The sequence below is a fragment of the Eulemur rufifrons genome, unplaced genomic scaffold, assembly GCF_041146395.1.
Source record: "Eulemur rufifrons isolate Redbay unplaced genomic scaffold, OSU_ERuf_1 scaffold_574, whole genome shotgun sequence".
Classification (NCBI taxonomy): Eukaryota; Metazoa; Chordata; class Mammalia; order Primates; family Lemuridae; genus Eulemur; species Eulemur rufifrons.
In genome coordinates this window covers 1-10,000 of record NW_027183356.1, presented here as the reverse complement: position 1 = coordinate 10,000, position 10,000 = coordinate 1, and the positions used below count along the sequence as shown (strand labels likewise).

The following is a 10,000-nucleotide window of genomic DNA, read 5'->3' as shown; positions in this document are numbered from 1 at the left end:
CTTTTCCTGCCCGCCTTTCCGCTCCCCCCCCCCCCCGGATTCATGGTTTCACGTCACGCGGGTGACGTGCCGACACACCAGGAGGCCCTTCTCACACGTGCGCGTGAACACGCAATCAACACGTTTATGAACTAGAAAGGGATCTGGTGTGACTTTGCTATTATTTCCCCTCCCCTCCTCCCCGCGCTGAGAATGAGTTTCCCCGGGCTCGTGTGCCCGCCTGGGAATCGGCTGCAGACGCCATGGCCCCGGGTCGACCACATGTTGCCCTGGGGTCCACCAGATGTCTCTGGCGAATTGGGGCCCTAGGGTGCTTGTGACGGTGTGGTCACTAGGTGTCGCTCTGGGCTCAGTATTCTTCCTTCTCGCTGTGACTTTGGTCTCTTTTTTTCGAAATTTCTTTCTTTCTTCCTCTTTTGCCCTGTTTCCATTTTCCCTTCTTAATCTCTTTCTCTCTTTTTGTTGCTTTTTTTCCACGGCAGATGGGTGATGTGTGTGTGGAGGAAACGCGGCGTCAGGGAGAAGACACATCTCACACGTGCTCGGGAACACCCGATCGTCACGCTTCTGAGTACCGACCGATGGATCTGGTCCCGAATTTTTTAATAGTTTTCTCCTCTCTCTCTCTCTCTCTCTCTCTCTCCCTCCCCCCCTTCCTTCTCTTTCCTTTCTCTCCCTTCCTTTCTTTCTTTCTCTCGCTCTCTCGCTCTCGCTCTTCTTTTCTTTCTGACAGAGTCTCTCGTTCTGTTGCCCTGGCTAGAGTGCCATGGCGTCAGCCTAGCTCACAGCAATCTCAAACTCCTGGGCTCAAGCGATCAGACTGCCTCAGCCTCCCGAGTAGCTGGGATTACAGGCATGTGCCAGCATGCCCAGCTAATTGGATATACGTGTGTGTGTGTGTGCGTGTGTGTGTGTGTGTGTGTGTATATATATATATATATATATTTTTTTTTTTTTTTTTTTTTTTTTTTTTTTGAAACAGAGTCTCACTCTGTTGCCCAGACTAGAGTGCCGTGGCGTCAGCCTAGCTCACAGCAACCTCAAACTCCTGGGCTCAAGCGATCCTACTGCCCCAGCCTCCCGAGTACCTGGGACTACAGGCATGCGCCACCGTGCCCGGCTAATATTTTTCTGTATATATTTTTAGATACTGTTTCTGTATATATTTTTAGATATATAGTTTCTTTCTATTTTTAGTAGAGATGGGGGTCTCGCTCTTGCTCAGGCTGGTCTCGAACTCCCGACCTTGAGCGATCCACCCGCCTCTACCTCCCAGAGTGCTAGGATTACAGGCGTGAGCCACCCCGCCTGGCGTGTACGTTCTGTATTCACAGACAGACGGAAGGCAGGGAGAATGTTACCCTTTCAAAGCCCGCCCTGCTCGCCTCTCAGCCCACCGATGGCACTCTGAATCCCGTGGCATTCCTTCACTCAGCTGAATTCTTCAGCACCCGACCCCCCCCCCACCCCACCCCCGTGCCACGGGAGTTCGTTCTCATGGCAGAGCCATCGAGGCTGTTGCCACACGTGTTGTAGGTGCCTAGGCAGACTGTGCCCTGGCCCCGAGGAGGTACGGAACCGCCTATCGCCTCGGGAGGGAGGGACAAGATGTGTCCGTGTCCAAGGCGACGTCCTGTCGATCACGAGGAGGCCTGCAAAGGCTCGTATCTGCCAGGCATTGAGCCACATCACATGAAACACCGGTGTGTTCCTTCACCTTAGGTGGTGTCGCGTGTTGATACTCACAGAGGATGATAAACCCACTCGCATGCCGGCTGAGCCCCCTGTGTCTCCTCCTCTATCCACTGAGGGAAAAAACCGCAACGAAAGGTAGAAAACCACAGGGGGGGAAGAGAGCCCGTCGCTCTCCCTATGTGACCGTCCGGAGTGCTCGTTCAGATGGGAGGAGGTGTGTTTGTGTGTGTGTGTGTGTGTGTGTGTGTGTTTCATTGATTTTGGTGCCATCTTTTCTCTGCAGCTGCGTCAGAGGACAGCGATTTTTCCGATTTTCACTCCGCTGAGTGAATTGCCTTTTGAAGAGAATGTCCACAGGAAGCCTACGGTCCTCCCGCGGGGGTGGCCCTCCTCTAGAAATGAATCTCGTTTCTTGAACGGAGGGGACTTGTTGACGCCATCATGCTTTCGGGACGACTTCTCAGACGCTAGCTTTGGACCGCAACATAGGTGCCCCCGACATTGCCTCAAGGGTTCCGTGGTGCCTCCTGTCAAGAGACCCCACCGACCGTCCCCAGCCTGCCCGCTCAAGGGAGCCGGGCCCCTTCTGATCTGTCCGCCCGCCGGTGAAGCTCCCTCCCGAGGGTCGGAAAGCCCACCTGTTTCCCAGTTCGGTTGAATGATGGGGCACCCGGGCAGGGCACTGGCACCGAGTGACTCCATTCTGAGTCTGTCTGCTCTGGGGGGCGGGGGCGGGGGCGGGGGCGGGTGGGGGGGGCAGTTCCGTCTCGACCCGGTGGCCTCCTACCGACTGACTCGATGGGACGGACCATTCTCACTCAGGATCGTGTACCTTCTTGGCCTAGGCACATCCCGGCACTTAAAGCCACTTTTCGGGGACACTCTCCCACGTACAGATAGATGGCCTGCACGAGTGCTCTTCCTTTCTCGAAACACTGGAAATCTGTCCTCAATTTTACCTGACCTACCTGACGGTGTGTGATAAAGGAGCATAGAACCCTCAGCCACCCTCCACCTTCCCGCTGTCCCGAGAGACAGTGCCGAGCGTGAAATTCTATCCCTGACTCTCTGTGTCCACCGGAACGTGGCCTGACTGCAGTGACGTCAGCTACGTCAAGTCGTTCTCTGGGTAGGGAAAGAACTTAACCAGATAGGCCCTATCGGTCGCTTCTCTGTTCTGATAGTTTTGTGGCAGCCATTTCTTTCCCCCTCTCTTTTCTTTTTCTGTCTCTCTCCCCCACCCCCACCCCCAAATTCTTTCTACGAAGACGTTTAGGATGTCAGATTCTGGCCACATGCCCCCCCTAGGCATACGGGGGCCAGCATAGACAAAGGTCTTCGGTACCAAGTGTTCATTCCACGGTGACAGATATTGCCACTCTTGTATTGACCAGGGCGAGATGGTGAGTGGGTCAACTCTGAAACTCCCTGTACTCTACTTCTCTCTTGGGTAGGTCCCTGCCCCAACCCTCCGGCTTCTAGCACACACCCAGGGGCACTCTCTCCTCTCTGGATAAAGTTCCAGATGATCCGATCCGCTCCGAGGAGGAAGGGGAGCTGGCCGGGCCACCCACTGTGCGCCCCACCCCCGTCAGTCATAGGGTCCGTTCTTTTCAGGATGACACCGGCAGCGGTTGCTGGGTGTCACCTAGCGGCCACTTTGATCAGACCTCGGGATCCGGAAAGTCAGGTGACGTTGGGAGTTTAAGAGCTGACTCCCGGGAGGTGTGGAGGGCGGGGAGGAGAGCACGGTCCGGACGGTCCCACCCTCTTCTTCCCGGGCCCCGCAGCTCTGGGCCCGCCCGGGGCAGCCCTAGCCTCTAGCGGGTCTCCGCCCACCCGCCCTGTTGTCTGCGGGAGGCGCCCCTCCTCCCGCTCTCTGCCTCCTCCCGGGACCGTAGGCCTCTGCCCGTCGTCTTTTTTATTTTTATTTTTTCCCTTTTGTTTGTTTCTCTTTTATCTTGTGTTTTAGGCTTATCGAATATCATATCGTATAAAAACTTAAATCACAGAATGAATTATATTAAGTAACAAGATGTGGCTTTTTATCCTACGCCGAGAACGATGAATTTTTCTCTTCGTGTCCATTTTCCTGTCCTGGAAGAAATACAAAGTTGCTCGTGATACTTCCCCATCATCTTCCAGTTTCCCCGACTGTCAACACGATGTATTCGATCGTATATCTTTGTGTGTGCACGTGGGCGCCTGTACCTATTTCTTTTCGGCATCAGTCTCAGGTCTTTTGGCACCTAGGGGGGAAAAAGGAGAAACCAATAAAGGACAGAAAGACGTTCTGTCGTTTTACGCTCCCCACCACCACCACCACCACCACCACCACCACCACTTTTGGGAGCTTGTAGTCTGGCCTATGTCCCCAAGGCAGGTTAAATCTTTTCTTAAAACTCCCAAGTGGTCCCCTGCCCCGCCCCCCCCCCCAGGTGGGCGGCCGGCAGAGTTCACAGGCTTTGTTTTTGGCAGAGCCTGGACGATTGAAATAATTAACCACAATCAACGCTAAAGCTGAGAACCCCTCCCCCCCTCATTAAAAGCTCTGTATTTCTGCCTAGCCCTATGTTCGGGGAAATTCGGAGGCTTGAGATGGGAAGGTCTACCCTATTTTCTCCTTTACCGGCAAAATAGACTCTCTCTTTCCTTCCTCCTCAAACAGCTTGTCCTCGTTATTCGGCCTCGTGGGCAAGTGGCCGAGCTTTCGGTAACACCAAGTCTTGTAAGTTGTGTTGTGTTATCGGTCTTGTTTTCTTTCTTTTCTTTTCTTTTCTTTTCTTTTTTTTTTTTTGAGACAGGATTTCTTTCACTCTGTCCTCTCCCAGGCCGCCTTGGCCTGATTGTAGCTCACAGCAAGCTCCAAATCCAGGGCTTAAGTGATCCTCTCTGCCTCAGCCTTCTGAGTAGCTGGGACTATAGGCAAATGCTGCCACACCCGCCATAATTTTTCTTTTTTTTTTTTTTTGTTGGTAGAGATGAGGTCTCATCGTGTTACCCAGGCTGGTCTCCAGCTGCTGGGCTCAAGTCACGCTCCCGTCTCTGCCTCCCAAGTTGCGGGGATCACGGGCATGAGCCACCATGGCCAGCCAGGTTATTTAAAGGTGATCGCTTTGCTATCCTGATACAAAACCCCAAATGTGCGAGTTTAAGGCACCAGACGGAGGGAGTCTCCACACTACATCGTCACGAACATTGAGGGTGGCTCACGAAACAGCTGGGATGTGGCCACACAGTAGTGATCGAGGAGATATATTCTAGTGGGATAGCAGAAATATAGAATGTCCTGAAGACACTAAATGTCGGAATGCCACAGCAGTCAATGGCTGACAAACTTCCATTCCATCGTGTCATGGTAGGCGGCTTACTTTTCTCCTGCTCCCTCGGTATGATTAAGGCCTGACGTAGAAAATGTCTACGTCTCATCCAAATCCATCGAGACGATGGAAGGGGGAACTGGGAGAGGAATAAAGAAAAACAAGAGGGGGAGAAGGAGGAAACTGCCTCCCCTGCCCCCATGCTACCCAATTAATAAATGAAGAATGGCCTCTTCCCTCCTCTTCCCAACCCCTAACTATGCCTGGAGGTGTATCGTAGGCCTACAGTCCTAAGAAATGTACAACTACTGATAGTAATGGGAAGAAATGCAGTCTAATAGGTTTCTGTGCAGTGGGACACCTGGCCAGGGCACTTACGGTGAATGGAGCTTGCAGGGCGGGCGGGAGGTTGCTCTGGGTGAGTCTGTGAGTTGGCGGTGAGTGGTGAGTGAATGTGAAGGCCTAGGACATTACTTACTGTAGGTTTTCATAAACCCTGGACACTTAGGCCACACGACATTTACCTTTAGAAATTTCTTTCTTCAATAATACATTAACCTTAGCTTACTGTAAGTGTTTTCACTTCATAAACTTTTCCATGGTGGTTTGGCTTTTTTTTTGTTTGTTTGTTTGTCTGTCTGTTTGTTTGTTTGTTTGTTTTTCTTTCTTTTAAACTTTTGGACTCTTTTGCAACACCACGACTTAAAACACAAATGCGTTGCACTGTTGTACACAGATATTTTCTTTCTCTGTGTCCTTATGTGTTCCGTAAGCTTTTTCCTACTTTTAAAGTTTTTATCGTTCTATGCACTTTTCAAAATAATAAAAACTAAAACGGGGGGGGGGGTGGGAGAGGGAAGGAGAGAAATACACACACATGAATATGTTTCCCAAGTGAACTGAGGAAGGGGGCCGAGTCAAGGTTCTCAGGGAGCCACCAGTGATGAAACGGTCAGGCTCAGAATCAGCATTGCAGAGTGGCTGCAGAGCCGGGGGGCCTGGACTGGCTACCTGGACGACACTCCGTGTTTGGTAACTTGGCGAGTCATACATCCTCTTGAGCCTCAGCCTCTTCATCTGCAAATGCAGAAATCATGGTGCCTACCCCACAGGGATATTGTGCAGAGTGAAAAAGCAAATGCAGGCAAAGCCCACAGAAGCACGCGTGGTAAACAGTAAGCCTTTAATCGTGGTCACAGTCGTTGTTATAGGATCATCTTCCTATGTCCTTGTCTTTTAAAGATTAGCAGAACCTCCCAGAAGATGAGAATGGGCTCCCCCTGAGCAAGTCTCGGCTGTAAAGTCACAGGCATGTTGAGCATGTGGCACAGAAGGCAGAATAAAAACCTGATCCCGGAACATTATGTTCCTGCAGGACATGAAATCATTGAAGGTATGGGAAATCCTACCTCATATCCGTTTTACTAGAACACCTATGATTGCGTACGCACATGGACGCACGCGCACGCGCACCCCAAACTTTTTGAGCTTCACAAAACAGCGTAACCAAGGAACACACTATGATGCTTCTTAGCGATCTATTTAGGCCCAGGTTACTCGTCACTCTGAGCCTGCCTCCTTATCTGTCCAATGAGAATAGTGTTTGTCACAATTATCGTCATCGTCATCCTACCTAACGCTTCTGGTAAAATTGAAGTGTGAGAACACCCGCTAGACAGAAAATCCATGTTATCTCTCAATTTTTCTTCCTCCTGATTTCTATCTGAATCTGTGAGCTCGCTTTGGTTCACTTCGGTTTTTCAAGAGGCTCCGGTTACCTTCTCTCCCACCTATATCGGATTGGGTCTGACGGAAGAAAGAAGGAAAAAAAAAAAAAAACATAGTAAAGAAAGCAGAACAACATTTGTTTCTGAAGCAACCGATCAAACATTGCTGATGAGCCGGTCTTTTCTATTTCAGTAAACCAAGGAGGCCTATTGTCACGAGGATGTGAGGGGCCCGGGTAAGATTGGATGATTACCCCTAAAGGAGACAAAGCAGACAGACTATGGCACATGTGATCTTAGCAAAGAGAATAAACAGTGACCTCTCTGCCGAGTTGGGCCTTAGCATACCAAAGGGAAATAAAGGTGTAATAGGATGCTCAATTTTTACTCTGGAAACAGAGGTTGGTTGGGCACTGAACTGAGAACACTGAATTTTTTACCCTCCTTGATATTCACATAGGCTTAGAGGAGGCAAAAAAAAAAAAAAAAAAAAAAAAGAATACTGAGCCTATAAGTCATCCCTAAAACTCGGATTTTATGTTCCCTTGCCTTTTCATAACTGAGCAACACACAACATTAAAGAATGGACACAGGCCGGACGCGTTGGCTCAGGCCTGTAAACTTAGCACTCTGGGAGGCCGAGGCGGGAGGATCGCTCAAAGTCAGGAGTTCGAGACCAGCCCGAGCGAGAGTGAGACCCCCCCGCCCCCGTCTCTACTAAAAATATAGAAAGAAATTGTCCAGACAACTAAAAATATATAGAAAAAAATTAGCCGGGCATGGTGGCACATGCCTGTGGTCCCAGCTCCTGGGGAGCCTGAGGCAGGAGGATCGACTGAGCCCAGGAGTTTGAGGTTGCTGTGAGCTAGGCTGACGCCACGGCACTCACTCTAGCCCGGGCAACAGAGTGAGACTCAGTCTCGGGGGGGGGGGGGACCCAAAAACAAACAAACAAACAAACAAACAAACAAACAAAAAACTGGAAGGGACACAGACTTCCACAGGTTTGTGTGTGGCCCCTTTTACTTATTAACGCTACAGGACCTTAATTATTTGTGCTCTGAATCTGATATTCAAATTATCCTTGTGGCCAACGCGTTTGAACAGTAGATGGTAGGGGAAGAAGAGTTCACCTCCTGAATAGATGACAAGTAACGGGAGTACTGGTGAAATTACAAGTGGCTTACGTTTACACACTGAAAATCCCAGTTAGCCGCTACCATGAGTTCAAAGAAGAGATCTAAATTTCTGACCCTATGACCCTAAAAGATATTTCCTCCCATGGTGTCACAGATAAAAATAAAACTGCATCCTAGCACTTTGGGAAGCCTAGGGGGAAAGGATCGCTTGAGGCCAAGAGTTTGAAGTTGCAGTGATCTATGATGATGCTACTGCACTTTAGTCTGGGAAACAGAGTGAGGGCCCGTCAAAAGAAAAAAAAGAAAAAGACAAAAAGAAAGAGAGAGAGAGAGAGAGAGAGAGAGAGAGACAGAGACAGGAAGACACAAGGAAAGAAAGAAAGAGAGAAAGAAGAGAGGAGAAGAGAAGAGAAGCGTCAATCTATCCATTGCATTTTCTACCCTTTAGGTGACTGGGCTTCAGCAGGGTGATGTGATCTGACAAAGTTCATGTTGCTAAGAAATAAAGCACTGGAGTTCAAACTCTGAGTTTTCAAAATCCAGCATATCCCCCTACCCACCATACCGTGCCACCTCTGAGAGTGGATATCTCACAGAGGAGAGCTGTGGAGGCCATTCTTGGACAGACAGAGTCAAGTAGTGGAGACCATGGAGTCTCTGCTCTGCAGCCAGTCTAGAGACATATGGAGCCATTAACACTGCTTGTGAGGAAAATACCATGTCATAGGGAAACAGAAATATTTTCCGCCTTAGGCAGATACAATTTAGGAAAAGACCCGAAACCCCTCTTCTTCTAACAGTGCTTTCTGGTCAGATGCTGACCCCTTCGATTCACAGATTCAGATACATCATTCAATGCAAGCATTGTCAACAAGTCACTCTTTGCAGCTTTCTGAAATTTCTCGCATATAGCATACTTGTAAAGATGATCACTTATGTGAAGACACCACCCCTCCAGAAAAACAAAAACAAAACCAAAACAGAAGCCCACTTTTCTCTGCTGTGAAAATCAAGATCAGCTTTTATGAGATCCACTAAATTCACACAAGAAGTAAAATATAATCATACTGATATATGCAATTTTTCTCTTAGAACAGAATGCATGGTGCTCCTTATCGTCTCAGATACTGTCAACAGAAAGCACGCGGTGGATGAACAATCTCCGTGAGCTTTTCTACAGAGATGGGGTGGGGTGTGTGTGTGTGTGTGTGTGTGTGATAAATAATGAGGGTTGAGGAGCAGATAAATGACTGGGGGAAAACAACAACAGCAACAACAACAAAAACCACTTCCTGGTTCCTCGATGCAAGCATTCATTTAAAGGGGATACTCGTATGTATACCTAGGTGGAAAGTGGAAGCAGCTTTAAAAAAAAAAAAAGAAAAATTGCTGCGAGCCCTGGTTATGATACGGCAATAAGCGCTAGCTCTTGGAAGGTGTAAAACATATTCACGGTGGCTTACGCCAATCTGGGATGTACAAAGACGAGCTTGAGCACCACCACCAACCAAAAATATGAATGAATACCTGGCTAGCGATCAGGATCAGACATAATAGAAAAGAAAAAGCTCCCAAGGCTAAAATAATGTGAACACGATTGACTCGTCCATGGAAAAGAACCCCAAATCACTGCAAAATAATTTAAAGAGTTTTATTCTGAGCCCAACGGCCGTGATCATGGCCCAGAGAGCTACGCCCAAGAAGCCTTGAGCAAGCGGACCCATTGTGGTGGGGTGGGTTACAGTTTGGCTTCATACATTTTAGGGAGACAGGAATTACATGTAAAATCACAAATCAAAACATGGAAGGGGTACATTGGTCTGGGCTGAAAAGGCAGGACATCTGGCAGTTGGGGGGGGGGCGGGGGAGGGAGGGTGCGGTGTTTACAGGTTTACAGCTGGGTTTAAAGATTCTTTGATTTGCAATTGATGACATAAATGAACCTCTGCCTAAAAGCTTTGCATCATGTTTTCAGTTAAGGTAAGGAGGTCTGCTAATCACAGACAAGCCACTGGACAGTTTACCCAAAACTCAAGTGCCCTGTAGTTCAGTAAACGGTTGGCCTGCTAGATATGCGTTAAGCTTTGTCTTGCCTGGCCTTAGGCCCGTCGGACATTCA

At 49.1% G+C, this 10,000-nt stretch overlaps 1 pseudogene; it reads right to left on the bottom strand.

Annotated features, from left to right (window-relative positions):
* Positions 1-51: 51 nt before the first annotated feature.
* LOC138380602 (small nucleolar RNA U13) lies at positions 52-143 on the bottom strand (annotated as a pseudogene).
* Positions 144-10,000: the final 9,857 nt, after the last annotated feature.